The following is a 20,784-nucleotide window of genomic DNA, read 5'->3' as shown; positions in this document are numbered from 1 at the left end:
GCTTCTCCCGAGAGCTCATGAACTATGGCAGAAACTTTAGCTACGACAGAAATGATGTGAAGCACTCCTCCTACAGCATCACTAGTAAAGACGTGTCAGAGTTAAAAGCCTTAAGTCTCTGAAAGTCGGAGCAAGATAAAGAGTGTTGGTAGTATGAATCTTGTAGAGATCGCTTTGTAATATGGTGCAGATCATCCATGGTATCTCATATAGCTCTTTTTCTTTGGTATCCTAAACCAAATTCAGGTTAAACCTTGGTGTGTTTATCCAAAAGAATTACCTAACATCCTAACAGTGATAATATGGAAAGCAAAAAGCGGAAGTCTGTGTCGGTGTGTGGTGCCAGAGGGACTGAAGCATGGTCTCTGGAGAGATCTGCAGTTAATATGAGATGGATAAATGGTTATTTGTGATATTGTTGGAAACATCAGGAAGCATTAGAAGTGCCTGCGCTGGACAATGGATGGATGAGTGGGATTTCTGTCTTTCACTTGAGACTTTACGAATATGATCATAGGAGGGTGGGCTTGGATTTGTTCTGGAATAGGCGATATATACATCTACACATTTGAAGTTTCTCAGAAATATTGATTGAACATGGATGGCTACTTTACCCTTTATGCCTAGTTTTGCAAATGTTTCCTGTTTGCTAACATTTTGTCATGAATGCAAAGGAGATGTGTCAGATGAAATTCTGGTCTTATTAAACCTGATAGAAAAATTTTAATGATAACTGGGGTTAAAAAAATCAGTATTTTGTCAAGACTTGCAGTCCTTGTTCCTTAGAAGATTTGCTTGCAATATGTTGTTTGCAAGTCAGTCTAACTTCTGCAACATTATTTGGGTATTTCTGAAAACTTGGCAATAACTAGGACCCTCACAGGATCTGGGGCTACAGTTTCATTCTTTCAGTCTTTCAGAGTCTAAGCTCCAAAGCCCTGCACAGTATGGTAGCTTTAATCAGGGTAATCCCAGGGAATGGGGACATTGGATAAGCTACAATTCAGAAAGTCGGGTTTGCACATAATGGCCCTTATGTCAAAAATATTTTGAATTACAATGTAATAATGTGAATAAAAAACAAAGAATTGTTTTTGGTTGGGTATGGTCCATTTGCTGTTGAGATAATAAATGTGCCTTCAGCAGAAATACTTAAAAGATCTTTGTAAAAAAAAAAAAGTACATTTGTAAAGGGACTTACAGAGCCATCTCTGGAAATATGAAAAATAATTATGTTTATTTAGGCATAAGCCCCGACTTTTAAATATATTTATAAGTGTCAGGGTATACAAGCTATGTGTGATTATGGCCACTGAAAAGTTTAATTACGCATCCTTCCACTGTGCCTGCTCCTGCGGATGGCCAGAGGAGCGCCGGGAAGCAGAACGCCTGCCGGTCTCCTCCGAGCTGTATTTTCCCCCTGCTTTGTAATGTAAATGGCTAGTTTGAAACCCACCACGCATCCCTGCGCTCCATCCCCGAGCATCCTTTCTGTTTGTAACGGGAAGATCACCTGACCGCCACCTAAAGCTGCCCCTTTTCCTGAAGGCGCTGGGAGGGCGCTGGGAGGGCGCTGGGAGGGCTGGGGGCGGTGGCTGCCGGGCGGGGGGGGCGGCGGCGGAGCCAGCGCTGGGGCGGCCGCCGGGGGTGGGAGCGGGGGCGCCGGCGGTGCTGCTGCTCCAGCCCGGGGAGGAGGGAAAACAAAAGAGCTCAGCTGCAGTTTTGTGTTGCTGTGTCTGGCTTAAGCAGAAGATTCTAGACATTCGTGCCGAAAAATCAAAGCACAGCTGAGGCTACATCTACCGGGAAGGTATTTTCTGCCCCCAGAATGGGCTGGATCAGTACAGGTGGTTTGCAGATCACGCGAAGACAGACGGGCTGAGAGCCATGGAAAGGTGGGATGAGACTCTGCCTCTCCTTCTTGCCCCCTACCCCCCCACCCCTTTCGCTTTCTCTCTCTCTTGGTTTGTAAAGCAGTATAGCTGGGACCTGAGATGGGGTCAGTTAAAGAGATTAGATGGCTTTTAATCCCACAAAGCAAAATCAAATTTGGAGGCACTACTGTGTTCAGCCAGATGTTGGATCCAAACTTGGGCTGTCGGACTTGCTTTGCGCGGTTCTTGTGTTGCTTTTGATGTTGTCTTTGTTTAGAGTAGTTCCTGTACGAAACACCATGCTTTAAGGCGAGCTGCATGCTTCTTTCACAAATTGTCAGATGACTGTTCCAATGCTGTTAGGATTTTGCCAGGGAAACTGCAAATGAAGGCTTTGGTTATGATGTTTATGGAAATAAAAGGAGCTGTTGACTTTGAATTTCTTGTGATGCGGGCACGGTTAGAAGTTGAGCTGTGGTTGTTGTACGTGGTAACAATGGGCAGTTCAAGTACAGCAAGTTTGAATGGTGTTTCTTCTGCAATTCCAAATGTATTTTGCTCTTACGATCTTTGGCTTTTCACTGAAGGCAAGGAATGTGGTGGGGGTTTGGTTTTTTTGAGGAAAAAGCCAACAGAATATTTTTGAAGATTCAAAGACAGAAGCAAATTAACGTTTTTATTTGAATGGATGTTGTTAACACCGGCATGCCTAAACATCTGAAACAAATCCCAGCAATTTTTCATTTCTCTTGCTGGGCAGATGCATTTCTTTTGTTCCTAGAAATTTTCCCTGCCTTTTTAGAACAAAAGGCATTTGCTTGTTTTGCTTTTTTTTTTTTTAATGACAGCAGGAGAGTTATATACAAATTAGCAATTTTGTACCGGTTAATGCTCTGCTTCATTCTGAAGTAAACTGCCTCAAGGTATATGGAGGAAGGGGGGTGGGCAGACGGGGGGAGGCTTGACCAGTGTCCAAGAAGTACAGAATTCAGATGGATTTAAATCATATAGAGAAGGCTACATTTATCTGTAGCTGGATTTCAGCTCTGTGTCATGTAAAATCTGCAGACCGTAGAAGGGAGATTCTTAGCAAGCAATAAATCAGATTTGTAATGGGCCTTTAAAATTTGTCTGTGAGGGGTGACTGCCTGGGTCCCCTTTGGCCAAATTAAGATGCAATCTGACAGTACAGTAGCATCTGCGTGCTGACATTTTCTCCTGAACCTAGTGAAAAATGGCTCCACATCTCTTCTTCAGTCCCCAAAAGACGGTTTCTGAATAGCCATGCATTTTTCCCCTGTATTGTTGTTTGTTCTAATCACCATTCTCTCTGATAATGTCTGACTGGCTTGTTTTGCTTTCCTTGCTTTGACTGTTTGACTAGCTGAGGGGCTGTAGTGGGCAGTGATTGTTTCACCTGAAATCAGAACCTCATGCCAATACTACTGCTTACCAAGCAAAAAAAAAAAATAAAATTATTACAACTGAGTTATATGAATATTACTAATAAGGCAGCTTCTGCCTGTACTGATGGAATTAGGTAAGTGGGTTGAAAAACATGTGTCTTCATAGAAAATGTGCCGCCCATGATGCAGGTGAGAAAGAAAAGCCAGCCAGCAGTGAATGCAACTGACAGGTAAAACTGAAAATCCTAAAAAAAAAGGCACCAGAATAAATTCCTTAAAGGCCAGAAGTATGCCTATCGGTACAGGTGTGTGTTTGTCCAAGGGAGTTGTTCACGTTCAAATCCTACAGGACGGAGTCAGGGCGGGGAGGAGGGAGGAAGGTGCTCCTTTAGTGGTCCCCCAGGTGTGCTTGGGGGACAGAGCCAGTGTGGCATGGCCATTCAGCGTGACACCACCGCTCTGCCTGCGCCCTCCTGGGCTGGGGGCAGCCCCCGGGCAGGGGTCCGTGGATCCCCGCGGTGGGGCGGAGGGGAAGTGCTGCCAGGTTCGCTCCGGTGGAAACTGCTTCTGGAAATGTTCCCTGGGATAAGGTGGCTGCTCCACAGTGCAGAAGTAGGACAAGTAGGAGGCAGAAGGGTGGCTGTGGGAAGTTGTGAGTAGTATGGATCCTCTCCAGAAAATGCGGCCGGTGTTATTTTTGTGACTGCTTAATCGTGCCTGCGGAGGCTTTTGGAAAATCAGTGTATTTACTGGACTCCTGTACTTTCTCTCCAATTTCAGGTAATAGTTTCTCTGTATTACAAATATGATTTCAACAGGAAAAGAATAACCTTAAAAGCTTCCCTCACAAAAAGCGAATGGTATAAATATTATGGCATTTACCCATTGCAGGAGGCATTACATTTCAATCAGACCTTAGAAAGCATGTTGTGTGCAGCACTTATAAACCCCCCAAATGTTACTTGCCAGACTTGTTACAGTCTTTTTAGATTAATTTTCATAGACTTGAATGCTTGGAGTTACGGTATGAAATTCCGCTGCCACTGGAGAGGCGCGAAGATGGAACTTTACCACCGCATGCAGATCCCATTACTGCTTTTGTACAGGTAGATAATCTGACAGAAGTAAACAGTTTGCTTCATGGAAAATGACACAATTGCACCGAGGGAATGTGAAAAAGGAAACTAACATCTTGCAAACCATCAGACGAGCAGAAATGCCAATGAGAGATGTTCAAAATAAATACAGTTAAAATGCTTTGAGTGACAGAAGGATTCCAGGTGCCTAATTCGCATTGACCGTAGCTATAAAATGAGGGAGTGCAGCTGCAGTTTTAGAAGCTAAACCATATCAGGCTGATTTCCAGATGTATATGAACATAATCAGAAAGAATGGGAGTCTAATACTGAGCAGGAACAAATTAGATTTCAGAAGTTAAGTGGACACGTTTAGAGAAGCTGGATTGAAGATTCACCACAGGCAGAAAAGTTTCTAGAAGAAATGAAATGAGCAAACTTAGCCCAAATGAAAAACACACACCCCAACTAGTAGCATTGTCTATCGATTAAGTGATTATTAAGTGCAACATTTTCCAAAGTGGGCTTTAACAGTGAAATTCTGGTTTAAGAAAGGAAGCAAGACTTTTGACATTTACTCTTACTATGAAATGAAAACTGCCCAGAGGCTTTGCTTGCAAATATGCATTTTCTTCAGGGCACAGCACTGACACATTGGACCTCTGTAAAGGCGGGGGGGCGGGGGAAGAAATATAGACATAAAATGGTGCTGCTTAAAAAATTTCTTACCATCACTTCCTACAAGCTGCATAAATATATCCTATCGTTAAACATAAAGGTCAGGATTGTCTTCTTGTGATGTAAATAAAAAACAAGAATTAAATGGTCTAATGTATACTAACGTTAAAAGACTCAGACCCAGAGTACTGAAGTCTGAGAAAATTATATTTACATTGAAGCAATCCAAGTAGCGATTGTCAGTGTTCCAGCTGACAGACTCAGCAAACAGCCCACCTATTTCCCATTTCAGCAGCAAATGCCTATGCAGAAACCATCACGCTCTCACTGCAAAATAAGCTTAAGAACTTTGAAACCCATGTAGATTCCTGGTTGCCCTAATGCAACCAGTTTAAATCAAGTTTGTTGTAAATGATACCACCATAACAGAGCTGATTGTAGCCCACAGAGTCAAGAAAAGAATATGGTCAGCAGAATTTACTTCTTTTGAAAAATTAGAATATCCCAGCTATTCCTCTGTCATTGCTTCCACATGTATATAGCACGATCCAGACCCATGTGTCTTTGTTTCTAGCACCAGATAAAAATTTCAGAGACAGATCTTTCTCTTGTCACTGTTGCAACAGTTTTCTGACTATATTACACTGTAGGATAAAGAAGCAGCTCATTCCTGGTGTGACTTTGGTGTTTATATACAGAGCATACCATGTATTAGTGACTGTCCGTTATTTTGTCGGAAATGTAGCATCAACACTAGGGTCAGCTGAAAGCTGTACTGATTGGGTTTGCTTTTTCCCTGAGCATGGAAGGTTAGGTTGACTTTTCAGCTGAAGAAAGAAAACCACTCTCATCTGGAAAGTTGCAAGATATGTCTAATCTGACCTTACTGTCTTTTCCCTGTGTACCCTTCTAATTTCTTTGGTTTTCTCCTTTCACATTTTTTTCCTGACCCTCCACAAACTTCTTTCTTTGTGTAAATCTTCTTTGATTGGACCTTGCCAAGCATCTATGTCTTTCCCCTCCTGCCCCAGCTCCATGTTCTGGCACGGTGAGAAATACTTTCTGCCAGGTGGCCTTTCTTTGGTCCAGGTGAAGTCAGATTTTGATGCTAGGGAAGTAGGTTGTACAGAGGTGCATTTCCAGATGCCAGTGGATACTCTCCATCTCTTCAGTCTCCCTGTTACATAAAATAAATTATTTTTTATCCCTACATTAGTCAAATCTACCATAAAGAACTTAGCCAATATTCCCGTGGTTAAAACTGCCGAAGGAAGCGGTGACAGCTGATAGCTTTCTCGGGACACTTTGATCATCTGAATCTGTGTCCTGAATACCTGTAGCATCATAGAAGTGATCCTGAAGGAGGGTGGGATTTAGGGTTCAGCTCTGCCTCTGATGAAATTGGTGCCAAATTTCACTCTAGAGGTGAGACGAGAACCTTTAGTGGAGGAAAGAAAGCTGATCTTGTAGAGGGGCTCAGGTTAAATGCGTTTTACCGCCTTCCTGGCAAAGAAAACAGCAAATAGGATTGACAGTGGGTGATCAGTGAACCTCTAAACCCTCTAACTGTTACGCCTTATAAAAATGTGAACCAAAAAAGTGCCGGGGAAAAATTCTTTAATCTGAAGGTTTTAGGAGTTGTCTTTACAGCCATGACAATCCCCATTGACAGGAATGCTCATAACCCAGAGGTGATGGAATACAAATGGGCATGGATGTGGGAAGCATTGCAATAGAGACCACATCACAATAAAAGCTCTCTTTCTGAGTTATCCTTTCCTTTCCCGTCAAATAAATAAATTGCAGTGATGTACAGTGTGAAAAATTATTGCAGCTAGAGTGCTTTTCTGATGACAGAGATGACATAAGTTATAAAAGCCTGTCCCAGGTAATAGAAAGTAAAGATTGCTGCAAGTTAGTAAAGATTTAAGAACTCGGGGTCTGGACTGACTCAAGCATACTCACTGGATATGGCTTGCTTCATTCCTGACTTGGTCATCTGCTGAGAAACCTTCACTGATGGGAACACAGAGCCATGGTACTCCTGTGTTGCATGTGCTCTCCATCCGACTTTGCTCCCAGGGTCCTGGCTTAAATCTTCAGGAAGGCTCATGAGGTTGGCTGAAGTTGTTGAAGTGATTGTACCCATCTCTGTGAACCGTGATGACAGAAGCCATGATGAGTCCAGAAGGTGAAGTGATCATAGTAAAATGTTGGTTGGCAGATCTTCTGCAGGGACAGGACCTTCAGGGCAGAGTTCCCTTTTGTCTAATGATTTTTCACCTTCAGACTCACCTTCTTGACAGAAGCTCCAAAAAATAACTTGGCATCACCCTGTAATATTACGCAGTCAGGTACAATCCAGCATTTTGTATTTCAACAATGCTGTAATCTAGCACATAACCTAAAAAGGAGTGAGGAACAGTGCCTTTCTGGCTACTTAAGGGTCCCCATCCACATGGTTGGGATCAAGTGCATCTAAAAGCAAAGCTTAAATGTGAAGCCAGCTTTCTGGAGTACTCTGCAAATCTAGAATATCTGAGGAGGTTTGTGGAAGGCTGAATTAGAGCCTGGTCAGTTCATAGCTGTTCATTGTCTGTGACTGGGGCAATTGGAAGCATGTGTGCCTCTCTTCACAGCTCTGCAGCTCCTGAATGATGGAAGTCGTCTTGTTTCTTGTTCAGAAGATGCAATAGAAAGAGGTTCTGGGAAGCAGAAGTAAGGAGTTTGTGGAAGTGTGGGTGTCTTTGTGTCATTTGCTTTTTAAAGTTCTGCACCCCAGAACTCAGAAATCTTTATAGGATGGGTGGTAGCTGTCCCTTAGATAGCAGTAAGAGGACTGTGCTGCACAAAAGGAAGGGGTAACTCAAAACTTCCCTACCTTTTGCATTGCTGGATTTTAAAACCTGACATAGTTTGTTCCCATCACCTCCCACTCTCTCATTGCAGCTGTCAAATACTGTTGTCAAACCAGCTGCAGTGACGTAACCATCCTAAAACACCTGCCTGTATGCTTATTGGAAAGTCCTTCTGAAAAAGGAGTGTGCTGATAGGGAGCTCTTTATTGTGGGTTGGTTTTTTTTTTTTTCTTCTGCAGATTCAGCAGGTGCTATATATTATCCTTTACAACCTTCAGCCATTGGGAGCTAGGACACTGTAATTATGTTCGCTGTCTGTGGAAGTTACTGCCTATTACTGTGTGAAATACTGTGTGCTCTGCTTGGGATTCAAAACTAAACTGAGAAAGCATGTTTGCTGCTGCTTTCGTGCCAACGACATAATGGTGCTGTTTTATGGTAGTAAATGCTCTCTTCCCCTTATATGGTGGAACCTGTATAAAAATACCTTGTTGCTGATATGTAAAGAAGTCAAATTCCCAGTGCAGACAGTTCGCTTCCACAACTAGTATTTTACATTTGTGTAGTTCCTTTTACTAAAAAGTCTTAGGGGTTCAGGTGTTCATAAGTGTGAAAATAAACTGTGAGGCTGAGACATAGAAAGTACACGACCATTTTTATATAGACAAAACTTTATGCCATCTCTGTAGAGATAGTCAGGATCTTACAGCCCTTCCTAACAAGTTGCCTTAATTGCCCATTGCTTTTGAATTTTTATGTGGATTGGTCTTTAAGTACCTGGACCCAGTTCCCACCATGACTCAGTAGCACAGGAGAAAACAAAAGTTGGAGGGTTTAGGTCCTGCAGCTCCTACTTTTGCGGCCTTATTCATGTGAGCATTGCCTTCATGAGGTTTCACCACTTTCTGAATAAAAAAATGTAGCCTGGTTTTATCTCACTCTGTTCTCTCCTGAAATTATTCAGAGGAAGTGAGATACGGTGGGTACCTCGTGCACTTTTCCATTAGGATAAAGAATGTATGCTGTCCATTGTGTTTAGAAGAATGTTCCAAAGAAAACTCTCTACGGCATAGTTGTGATAACAAGCAGGAAAGAAATAAGTAATAGGAGAGACAGCACAAGAAAACTTAGCTGCTTTGGTATAATCTCATTTTAGCGTTACAGTACTTGATACCAGGGTGCTTCCTTTACCAAGAGTCTTGGGGACAGCCACAGCGGTCCACAGCATAAGACGCTGTGCTGCCTGTAGCTACCTTAAAACCAGAACGGTTTTGTCACTACGTACCTCCAGGAGATAACGTGCAGACCGTCCTTGGCAGGGGCACAGTGCACAGTGATCAGCTCTTGAACATGATTTCTTGTCCTGTTTGTTTCTTCTTTCCACTTTCATTTGAATAGGAAGGTCTCACGTGCCCCCACGCTGTCTCATGGGACTGACCATGGCTTTTAGGAGTACCGAGGGTCTCAGTTTGTCTCTCAGTTTGTTCCCAGTTTCTCCCTGCTCACGTCAAGGGAATGAGGCTGTGAGTGATTATTGCTAAAAATGCTGGTGCACCAGACCCACCAATTCAGGTGTGGTAGCTCTTGAAGGTAGAGGACACATTCTTACCTTCCTACCACACATTAATTTTTATTGTACTCTGTATTTGATAATCACTTCTGTGTTTAAAGTTTAGTACGTTTGAATTACCTACTGTGAAAAGAATATATGCTCAGGCAGCCTAGACTCCACATGAACAGCAAATACAAGAATTATTGCTAAGATATCTTAAATGTTTGATATGAAATTTGCTTCCTCAGCTGGGGTAACAGCAGGCTATTTGGCCCAACATCCTGCTTTTCATACTGGCCAGTAGCGGACACTGGGAAAAGTAGAAGCACCAGGGCAGTATAGGGTAATACTTTCCTTTTATACCTCTCAATTTCCAGTATAAGTTGCCAAGATGCTGTGATGTTTTCAGATTGATATGACATTCAACTTTTAAAGCATGAATTGATGTCATGTGGCCACACAATGCAGAAGAAATGTCATTTCCAGCGTTGGACCTATGGGTACATGCTCACTGGTGTGCATGTAACCAGACCTCTGCACCTCGGTACAGGGTGACCCAGTCATGGAGGAAAATTGGTTTGTTGTGCCTTCACTTGAGCTTACTGCCGCCTTGGTGATGAGCCCCATATCTTCAAGCACATCAGACCTTCCTGTCATCATTAGAAATACTTTAAAACTTCAAAAGTCAAAAGCTTTGAGTTTTGGCTACCTCAGCATATAAATCTGAAAATGTGTTTCATTTGTGATAAACACATTTTTGTGCATATGAGTCATGCCCGACAAAGGCGAAGTACTGTAATCCAAACAAAAAGAATCAGAAGAAACCTTTTTTGGGGAAGTTACTGAAAAAATCTATTAAAGTGTTTGACACAGAATGTGCCTTTTCTGCTGGGATCATAGTAGTCCTCCTGCAAATCACCTTTTCTCTGTTGCAGGAACATTTATCCTTCCTTTTTGCAGGCACGCCTTTCAAATGCCAGTTCATCTTGACAGTGTGCATATGATTTTGGTTTGATGATTTGCTTATCCTTGTTAGGGTTCTCCCACCCTCCTCAAAAGGCATGAGGGGAGATTGGATCAAAATAGACAGACAGTGATGAACAAATGCTTTTTTGTTTTTGAGTGCAGTACAGTTGTCTGTAAGACACAGCTTCTGTTTTTCCTTAGAATTACTGACCCTCTCTGAAAATTACTGTCCTTGAGTTTTGGCTTGAACCCTTCACACTGAAAGAGAGGATTGGCCGTTGTCTCCAAAGGGTTGTGACCAGCTATCGCTGCACCAGAGAGGTCAATAGGAGAGAGCACATTTAACAAGCTGTGAGTGAGCAACATGGAAGACAGAGCATGGAGAGGAGTTGAGAGCAGAGAGCTTGGAGTAAAGCTTCAAGAAGGAAAAGAAATCCAAGAATTTATAGAAGAACAGGGAGGGCAACAAAAACAAAATTAAGAGAACTGAGAAAGAAAAATTGAAATGAGTGAAAGCAGAAACAAGAATCCTCATGCGAATCCTCAATCTGTCATGGTGAAGAATAGGAGCCCCACAGCTTTTCCTTCACTTCTCCATGGAAATAAAACAATTATCATTAAACTATTCTATTTTATTCTTCAGAGAAATGATTTAAAAGCAGTTCCCCATTGTGGGAAGGCTTGACATCAGGAACAGTTAGTGTCTCTCACAAGCCCTTCATTATGGTTACTGTTTAACTCAGGTGGCAGAAAGCTGACATCCAGATGCCACGATGCTACCTTAACAAAAACGGATGGTTTTTCTTTATGGGAGCTGGGGGGCAGGGAGAAAAATGTCTTTAAAAGAAAAAGTAGTTGTGAGCTGTATTGTGTACTTTGGTCTGCACCAAGAGAGTTAAACCAGTGTTAAACTTCCCCAGGTGGGAGAGGTTTTCAGGGCGGTGGGTCCTTCCTTTCTGCCCCAGGCGCTGCTCCTTGCTCTTGGTGCTCATGCTGTTCCCCTCTCAGATGTCCATGTCCCACAAGCATGATTTCACCTCTCCGGAGGAGACCCTGGGGCCGGCGTGTTGTACCAGACTCCTCTCCCTCAGGGCTGTTTTGGGCAGGATCAGAGTGTCAGAGCACTTGCTGTGGCAAAAGATCTTCTGCAGGTTCTCAGCGTCCTGGTGAACCACGAGCTGTCAAGGTGGGAGAGGGTGGGAGGATGGAGATGGAGAAGCTCAATCTTTGTAGCCTCTACCCAGCATCCCTGCTCATGAGAAAAGGCAGAAAGAAAACAGTGTGAGAGAAATGGTCCATAATCCCTGCTGCTTCATGGCATATTATTATATGAGAGTAAGAGATAACAGTGTGCTTTTTGATAGAAAGTCACCTTCTAGCACTTTGTCATTCAGGTTCTTTGAAACTCAGCCTGAACGAAACCTGCCTGAATAAAGCTCTAAAATGTGTGCTTAATCTTAAAGTCCCTGAAGAAAAAGTCTCTTCACTCCTGAAACACGTTGAAGCTTTATTACCAGCTATATTCTGATCTCAGGCATGGTGGTGTAAATCTGTTATTACCCAAAATCAGTGGTATTATCCTGGTGGTGGAAGAGAGCAGGTTCACCCCTTCCTCCCAAGCCAGAGGGATGAATTCGTTCTATTTTGTTGGCACTGTAAACTTCCCCTGACATAGTGCTGGCACTTACTTTCATTTGGGTGATTAGAATTAAGCATCACCTTCCTTTTGCAATTATACTAAATTAAGTTAAATCATTATGTTTTCAACCTCCTGTTACACTGCAGAAAACTTACTTTAGATAAAACTCACCCTTTTATTTTACTTTAACATTCTGTGTTGAGGAGTGTCTCCCAACACATGGAAATGCATATTAAAAACACGCAGAGCTAGTTACCTCTGTAATGTGGCTACCAATTTTTCTCAGTTTTCACAGAGATGCAGTAACGTTCAGGGCTGCACAAGGTTTTTTGGCATTTCGGGGTAATGACTAAATTGCAGGGTTTATCAGAGGAGAGGTATAGATGGTGGTTAATGAGGAGTCAGTGTTGGAGTTTATATCAAAGTGAACTTTTAAGGTGGCAGCAAGTAAGACTTTAGGGCAAGACGAGTGAAAAGGAGCCCGTGTGTCAGCAGGCTGTTAGTACAGCTCTCAGTAACATTGAGGTGGCGACCTGACCACATCTCACAGATGCAGGTGGCCTTGCAAGAGGCAAAGACTAAATATGCATGAGAGGTGAATAATTTTATTTGCTTAGACACTATCCTTCTGCATCCCAGGTGGTGGTGTCAAACTGAGAGGATATTCCAGGAAATAATTACAAGAGTTCATTTCTAGGACCATTAGTCCTAATCCTCTCATCATTCTTGTTTTTTTTACATTAATATAATGCTATTTATAATGAAAGTTGCTCCCTGTTTACTAGTCCTTCCCTGATAATTCATTTTCCCCCTCATCAAGATGACTATTAACTTATTATTCATTATCTATAATGCAATAGGTCCTACAGATCTTGATCAGTATCATTTTTACATGTTCATAAAGAGAAATTCAGTGTCTACCTTAAAGGGGTTGTGAACATGCAGTTCTACATTTGACATGTTCTCTACCTGTACAAATGGTTTCTACTCTTCCAGGAATTCAGGATTCTTAACATAAAAGCAGATTGTTCAAGGGTGATTTTAAAGAAGTATAAGCCATGCAGTACTAAAGCATTTAAAAGAACATACCCATCCGTAATGGAGACAGGCACTGAGGTTGATATACAAGGTTATAGTTTTCTGCTCTTTTTTTTTTTTCTTTTAATAGTAAGCAATCAAACCTGAAGATTTTCTGCATACTAGAGACAAAATGTTAGAATATTTGGTAATTTCCTATTAATGAGATGCCAAATAGTGACCACCCATTGAAATGACCAGAGTCCTAACACTGTATCACAGATTATGTCTCTTCTTTTTAATTAAAATAGCTGTACCAGTTTTTCAGAAGTGTAGAACTGGGAGAGACCTCTGGGCCATTGAGTTCAGTCTCCCTACAATCACGAGCAACTGTATCATATAATCTCTTGCATAAACCTATCAGTTTTGCTACACTAAATCCGTAGAGCGCCAACTATGTTCTCATCTGTTAGAAATGTTTTTCATTGATTTCAGTGCTGTGCTTTATTCACCAATTAACTAGGCATATCACCTTCACTGATGTGAATACAGACACTTTGCAGAATAATCTCTCTCCCAGCAGCCAGATTTGCGGCTTTGTACTCTTCCACCTGTCTAGCTGCATCGTGATCATATTTTCTCTCTACTGATTCTTTTCCTTTTCATTTGTTGTTTTAAAATCATAGTCATAATATATTAAGTAAATGGGTAATTTTTAGATGGGTCAGTCAATACGAGGGAGAATAATTTATAATTTATGTTTAAAAAATAAATCTAATTTAGGAATTGTGTTCACAGTAGAGGTTGGTTTAGCTTTAATTGCCCAAGCACACACCCAGTTTGTGTCAAAAAAATCTAATTTGGTAATGCAAACAAACATCGTCTTGGTGCTCGAATCAAGCATGTACCACAGAAGAAGAAGTACATTCTTAAGCTGTTAAAAGTGCTTGACGGTGAGACTGCCATTATGTCGGATATTCTTCTGAACTCTTGGTTGTATCTGTGGTGCCGATGGATCAGTAAAACAACCCTTATGTATAAACATGATTGTAGTACTTACTGCAGTCTCAGTTCTGCATGTATGACGTTTCATTAGGTGTAGCTCCTTTAACTGTGATGTTCACTGTGTTCTTCATTAAGTCTCACATGATTTTAACTTAAAAGGAGTTATGTCACAACCCTTTGATCACATTATATTTATTCTTTTTTTTTTTTTTTTGCTTCCACATTTCAAAATTATCTTAAATTAATCTTCCTGTAACCTTGGTTGATCCAGACTTTCATTAAAGGATTTTCTTATAATATTAATGCAGGCCATTCCTTCTACACTGTTTTGTTGTAGGGATCTCAAGAAGTCCGTAGCTGACAACTAAAATGAATGTTTCATGAGACTATTAGAATAGTCTCTTGAGTATTGGAAAACAGCAATGAAGAAAGAATTTTGGTTTACAGAGCACCCAACTCTCCGTATTAAAAATCATCCTTTGATCTCTTCCTGGAGCTGACAAGATAGGAAGCAAATTGGTAATTTTCAGGGTTTATTTCTTAAGAAAAAGGAGAGAGATAATTGCAAAAGCATGTTTTACATCAGTGTGGGACTTGCCCAGTTAAAGATCCAGACAGGCAGAAAAACAAAAGCTACATTTCTAACAGCAGTGCAGGTACTGTGCTAACACAATCCTGTGGCAAAATAAATAGTATCCCCTGTTGTTGGGATTGCAGGTTGCGTCAGAAATTGTATAATGTAAACAAACTATGCCATGTAGGTGAGATAGCTCTTGTTTCTTGAATGATTGCTTTATCTAGTCCTTTAAAATGGTGTTACTTTGGCCATCAAGAGATGCTGTCCCATCTCTAGACCCTTCTGTCAAGGAGAATTCAAACCACTTGTTGGGTTACAGGCAGCATCGCCTGCAGAGAAATTAAAGACTGAACTCGGTAGTGAAGTGGTAACTTCTAGCTATATTCACAAGTATCTCTCAACTCTGAGATGTCACTTGAGAAAAAGCCACATTCCCAAATGCTTTGTTTGAGATGCTGCTTTTGAAGTGAGGAGGGGAGGGTGACAGAAGGGAGAGTGGGCTAAAATCAGATACAAAAGAAGCAAGAAATGGACGCCACATATGGGCAACTGGGTGCTCTAGCCTTTGATGAAAGAGGTGACTGATTTAGAACTTCTATATATAAAAGCTGCTGCCAAGCTTTTATGGCCACAGCAATGAAGACAATCAAAGTGAAAATCCATTTATTCCACATTTGGTTGGAGAAGGTATTTAGCTTCCCAAAACACTCACTTTTTTTTTCCTGCAAGAACTGTTGTATGACTTGTGAGGAGGTGACAGGGGGATATAAAGTACCACATTGACCAGTGAATTCTTAATGAGAAATACATTTTCACATAAGAAGTTTGGAACAGGGTGTATCTTGATAAGCTCTGCAAAAGCTTCCATTTTGGTAAACACTCAGAAGAAATTACTGGGAGATTTCTGTACCTGACATTAGAAATATAAATTTTAAAATACGTATAAATACTATTCACACATGTAACATGAAGTAGGAGGTGTACCATGCTTCTTATTCCATGTAGCTTACTGTCCCGCAGACCAGCATTTTGACATCTCAGAGGCTTATGCCTCTGCCCCGATCACGTAAAAAAAGTTGTGCCCAGCCCTGGGCAGGAGTCGTTCTCCCGGTAGCACATTGCACCCTCCAGGGTTCGGCTGAACTGTCTTATACTGGCAAAGGTGGGCGTTAAGGGGGCTCTGGATGGGTTCGTGTCACAACATTGACATCCCAGGAATGAATGACTTACTAATTTTGGTTCCGAACAAGTCACAGTAAAGAAATGTGATGAAATGACAAGAACCAAAAGAGAACTGTACAAGGATTGTACACCTACATCTATGAGTGCTCATTCAACTTTAACAGAAATGAAAGAAGTTGCAAATCACTCCAAGAAAAGCGTTAGGACCTGTGACACAGCTTGTGGCAAATGTGGAAATAATGAAGAAAAATGTTGTGCATTTGTTTAGAAAATGGCAAAGAGATTGACATAGTAGGAAGCTGTGTAATTGCTAAAGGAAGGATATTATTATTTTTTCCCATTAACCTGATGATCGTGTTAGTACAGAAACCAAATCTGAAAAGAAAATGTTATTGTAGAAACAAAATCTGCAAAGGTCAATAAGCAACTGAAGGAACAAGTATAAACTACTCCTGCTGTTGACAGGCATTTCTAAACAAGCTGAAATCACAAAAATCCCTACAAAGAAACTCAGTAATTTAGAAATTACAAGGGGGGCGTCCAGTGGCTGGTGCTTTACACTATGCTAATGTTGAGTAATTGCCAAGCCCTTAATGGGGCAGTATATTTGGGTTGCTCAACTGTAAGACTGTGTCAAGTGAAACAAGACTCAATCCAGAAAGAGGATGGGAAGCAATGGGAGTCACTGGGATGTCTCAGCTCATTCTTATTGTTTTACATAGTGATTCTGCACTCATTAAGATCCATATAGTTAATGAAAAAAGGCATACTTGGGAGTTTGAGAAAGACATTTCAACTGTAATCTACATTAATGTAAAACTTTGTGTTTACGTTGCGAAAGTGCTGACACAAGCTGAGTGCCACTCATAAAGCAAGTTTATTTTTCAAATATATCAAGTACAGAATGCGCAAATGAAGAAGCATATCTCAGGCAGAAAAAGATTTCAAAATACATGTTATTAGCCTAAAAAGGATGCTGGTTTTCATATATACTTTTTTTCTTAAAGACTTACCCATAGCCTGTGACAGAAGTTGTATAACTCTAGAGATACATCTTTTTCAGATTCGTTGGGAAACTTCCAGTATTCCTTCTCGAACCTTTCATATAACCTTAGCTAGAGGTTTTACTTAAGGCTAAAGCCTCTCATGAAGTATTAAGGCTGTCCCAGCTTTTCCCATTTCATTTCTTCAACCATGCAGTTGAAGAAATGAAAGTACTAATCCTTCTCAGCATGGCTTTTAGTTCCAGGCAGAACAGGAGTTCATGGAGCAGTTGGACTATCAGATTGCGTCATGCCTGGAAGCCGCATCCCATGTTGCCATGGCAATGAGATACAACAGTTTCTCCACCTCGACTGAACAGCAGCTCCCAAAAGGTGATACACACAGGTTGAGCAGCACGTCTGATTTTTGACTATTTATAACCGTTTGGTAGAGATGAGTCTGTGTGTGTCCGTCCTATGTAGTTATATCAGTAAAAACCCGACTTATGTATTTACATAGGCTCTGTATAACAAAACTCATCAGCTTTCCATACAAATAGGTTACGTTATTATACTTAACTCAGATATGCCAATACAGATGCAGAGGTTAATGTTTGCGGCAAAGCTATTTTTCTGAAGGAAGTCCTTTGTATTGTCTCCCTCAGAGATGTGACTTGGCTGTGCTCTGTTGGGCTGTGCAAGCTGTGCCTTGACTTTTTAGAGGCAAAGACAGCACTAAGATTGGGCTGGGGTTGAGACGAGTTTTGTTTGGATCTCTTCTTGATACTGGTCTAGTCAATAATCACACTTAAGTTTGTGATGCTTTTGATCTTTTGCCTATGAAACAGACATTGATGATGATGCCAGTCCTTCTGTGCAACATGCTTAAAAATGACAGATGAAATATGCAAATATGCATTTTCCCACAGTAACCAGATTTTTATTAGCACTAATAAGAATTATAGTTTTTCGTAGGTAAGATTTGTTGGCTGTCTTACATAAAGAGTGATTAGCTCATTTTTAAGTGCTTGTTGCTGAATATTCTAGTCAAATCTTATTTTTGTCTGCAGTTTTCATGAAAATGCTGCCACTTCTGTCAGGTGCATAACAAGTTCCATAAATATCCACCTTTGGGTGTGCAAGGGTAGGGAGAAGAGAGCTTATTTCTAACAAGATTCACATATGTTGGCTTTTTCTGCATTGGAAGTTATTGGGAAAGATGTGTAAGATGGAAGAAAAGGATTACACTTCTCGTATATGCTCAACTTACAAGACTTGCTCTCCATTCATTTTCACTCGAGGTCTCTTTGACTCCTACTAACTTGATAGAAATCATCACTCTATAGGGAAGAAAAAACTTCAGCGATGTCATTCTAAAACTGATGAAAGGTTTGTTTAAACAATGGGAGAATAATCAGCTCGCCTTAAAATCATCTCTCTGGTTGAGATGAGTACAGTGTTATCTCAGTTTGGGATAATGAATGGTGCTGATGTATCTAGTACTTTATATAAGCACAGATACCATGTATTTAAAAAGCAACACATCAAAGTGATGTAATGCATTAATTGGATAAAAGTAAAAACAAGCAAGTCTCTAAATGAAGGAAACTTAATAAAGCTGGCAGATCTTTTGCAAATAGAGAAGTCTCTTTGTATTTTACAAGATTTTTCTGAAAGGGATTTTTTTCTTTGATTTAGGCATGATTAAGTGTTCAGGGGTAAAAAAATCCAATTATGCCTAAACTCAATGTGTTGAAAATACCCAGAAGAGAACTTAAATCTAATTGATGTATCTAAATTCATATTCAAAGCAAGGAATTACCTAACATATGTCTGTAAAGCATTGTACCAAGGTGTTAATTTCCTTGCAGCATCTTTCTTCTTTCAAGATACTGCCCTCAAAAAATTAAATCAAAATAACAAAATCCGGTATCTCAACTGTACTGATTGCTTTTCAAAGTGTCTGAAGAGTTCAAACTGTGTGCTGGATTAGTGGATCAGAATTCTCTAACAATCTTTCCTTGGCTCCAATTAACTTGTTCCATGACACTGGAGAAAGTTACTGGACATTTTTGTCTATCAGTAATACTGTGGATAGTGATGGTTCATTTAGGGTTATTTTTCTAAAGTTCGTTTATTATTACAGACAGAAATGTGAAGTACTAGTGTTCCTAACTTTCCAGTCTCTTTAAACCCAAAATCTCTAACTTAATGTTACTTTTGATGTTGCATATGAATGTTCTGTTTTCTCTGTAACTATTAGGGTGCTGTTAATGCAGCTGAATCTTATCAAGGGCAAAGGTATAATTTTATGTTTCAGTGGCCTAGGAGTACAGACACCAACAGTAAGAAGCCATAAGATAGTAGTGGGTTTGTGATTTCTCAGTCTAAGGAAAGAACATACTTTGGGCCTCTTGTATGATAAGTGAGTTATTTTCCTTTTTCCTTATGAGCTGGAAGATGAACTTCTTGCAAGCTGAGGAAGATATAGGGCTACACCAGATAAGCTGGTGTATTTTATTAGCAGTACTCATTTGCTTTCTTCACGCTGTGCAAGCTGACACAAAAAGGTTGTAAAAAGAGGCGATAATACAATGAGAGATAGTTACAAAGAAAATTGGGGGAAATGTAACCATTTTATTTTCCTCTAAAATATAATTCAGTTTTTCCAAACAGCAATAAAGCACAGGTCTTTAGGATGGTAAGTGGAGAGGTATGTATATGTCCCAGCCGGACTTTTAACTGACCTGTGTATTTACCAACTGGAGTGACATTGTAACGATATTGATACCCGTTGAAAAAGTTCAGCAAGGATAAATTATACATCATGTGCTAAAATAGGTGGAAAATGTTATTTCCTGCTACTTTTTTAATTTGTTTGTATGGTCAAATTTTAAGCAAGGCTGAATTATCTGCCTGTAGATTAACTGTGTGACAGCGAAAGAGATACCGGGGTAGTTCTTTATAGAGACAGATCGCGATTTACATTAGCTACAGCGCGGCATGAATCCAGTGAACCTCTTCCCAGGGCCAGTGCAGAGCTGGACTACTTTTGGAACAGCACTGGCTAATAGCTGGGCTAATAGCTAGGTGGGTCCCCCCCCGGCCCAGTGCAGTGCCTCTGCCCCACCTTGGCATGACCAGGAGTTTGGTGATTTCTGGGCAGTGATGCCCCTGTGGCTGGGTGCAGCATCAGAGCAGGATCCTGTGGGGCTTATGGCTTTGCACTGAAACGGGCATATAGTGATGCCCAGTTCCCAGTGAGGTCAGGCTCAGTGCTGCGCTGGGAGATGGCTGGTGCATTTATGTGTCTGAGCTGGTAAATGAAAGCGGTTGTGAAAAGCCACTGTGGATGGTTTTGCACCCCCTTCCCAGCCTCAGGTATAACATATGTCCACCAAACACAAATGTCGTATTACTCCTTAGCCTCAGCTGATGCTACCAGTACGCTGTATATTTACGGCGGTCTTGTAGATATGGGTAGCAAAGGCAGCATACAAAGAATATAGCAAAGGCTCTGGGCACCTTTCGTTTGATGTTTTCAATTGTGGATGAAGCCTTCCCTGCTAAAAGAATTTTTTTGTGAGATCTGTTCTGCTCTCAGTTTAGCACCAAAAAGCTGAAAATATGCTATTTTTTGACTTGGTGTTGGTATCAGCTTTTACACAAGCTGTAAAGTGGATAAGCTTAAGAATAATTTGGACAGTTATATCTAGTATGCTTAATTAGAATTGGGTTAAGTGAGGACAAACCCAGACTGTTAGACTTCAGAGTGACTGTTCCACTTAACCACAGCTCACTAGTCGATGAACCTGATTTCTGTTAATTTAACTGCTTCTCTTGATTTTGGGATCATATTGCTAGGATGTCAGATATGAAAGAGGTACGCTAGCGCTTACTCTGCTTACCTTTGGGTTTGTCAATGCATTTAAAAGTGTATAAAAGAGGATAAATGTGTACAGACAACACAT

The 20,784-nt window shown here is 40.9% G+C and overlaps 1 protein-coding gene across 12 annotated transcripts in view; it reads left to right on the top strand.

Moving 5' to 3' along the window:
* MAGI2 (membrane associated guanylate kinase, WW and PDZ domain containing 2) overlaps positions 1–20,784 on the top strand; it is a 755,552-nt gene that overhangs the window by 349,513 nt on the left and 385,255 nt on the right. The window contains exon 1 of one of the 12 annotated variants that reach the window (XM_056340977.1): positions 1,669–1,895. The exons of the other annotated variants lie outside the window; for them this stretch is intronic. The gene's annotated coding sequence lies outside the window, so the exon portion shown is untranslated. Of the gene's footprint in view, positions 1–1,668; positions 1,896–20,784 lie in introns of those variants that run through there. 12 annotated transcript variants of the gene reach the window in all.

This window comes from Falco biarmicus, chromosome 5, assembly GCF_023638135.1.
Source record: "Falco biarmicus isolate bFalBia1 chromosome 5, bFalBia1.pri, whole genome shotgun sequence".
NCBI lineage: Eukaryota > Metazoa > Chordata > Aves > Falconiformes > Falconidae > Falco > Falco biarmicus.
The sequence above is the reverse complement of the archived record's forward strand: the minus strand, read 5'-3'. Positions and strand labels throughout refer to the sequence as shown.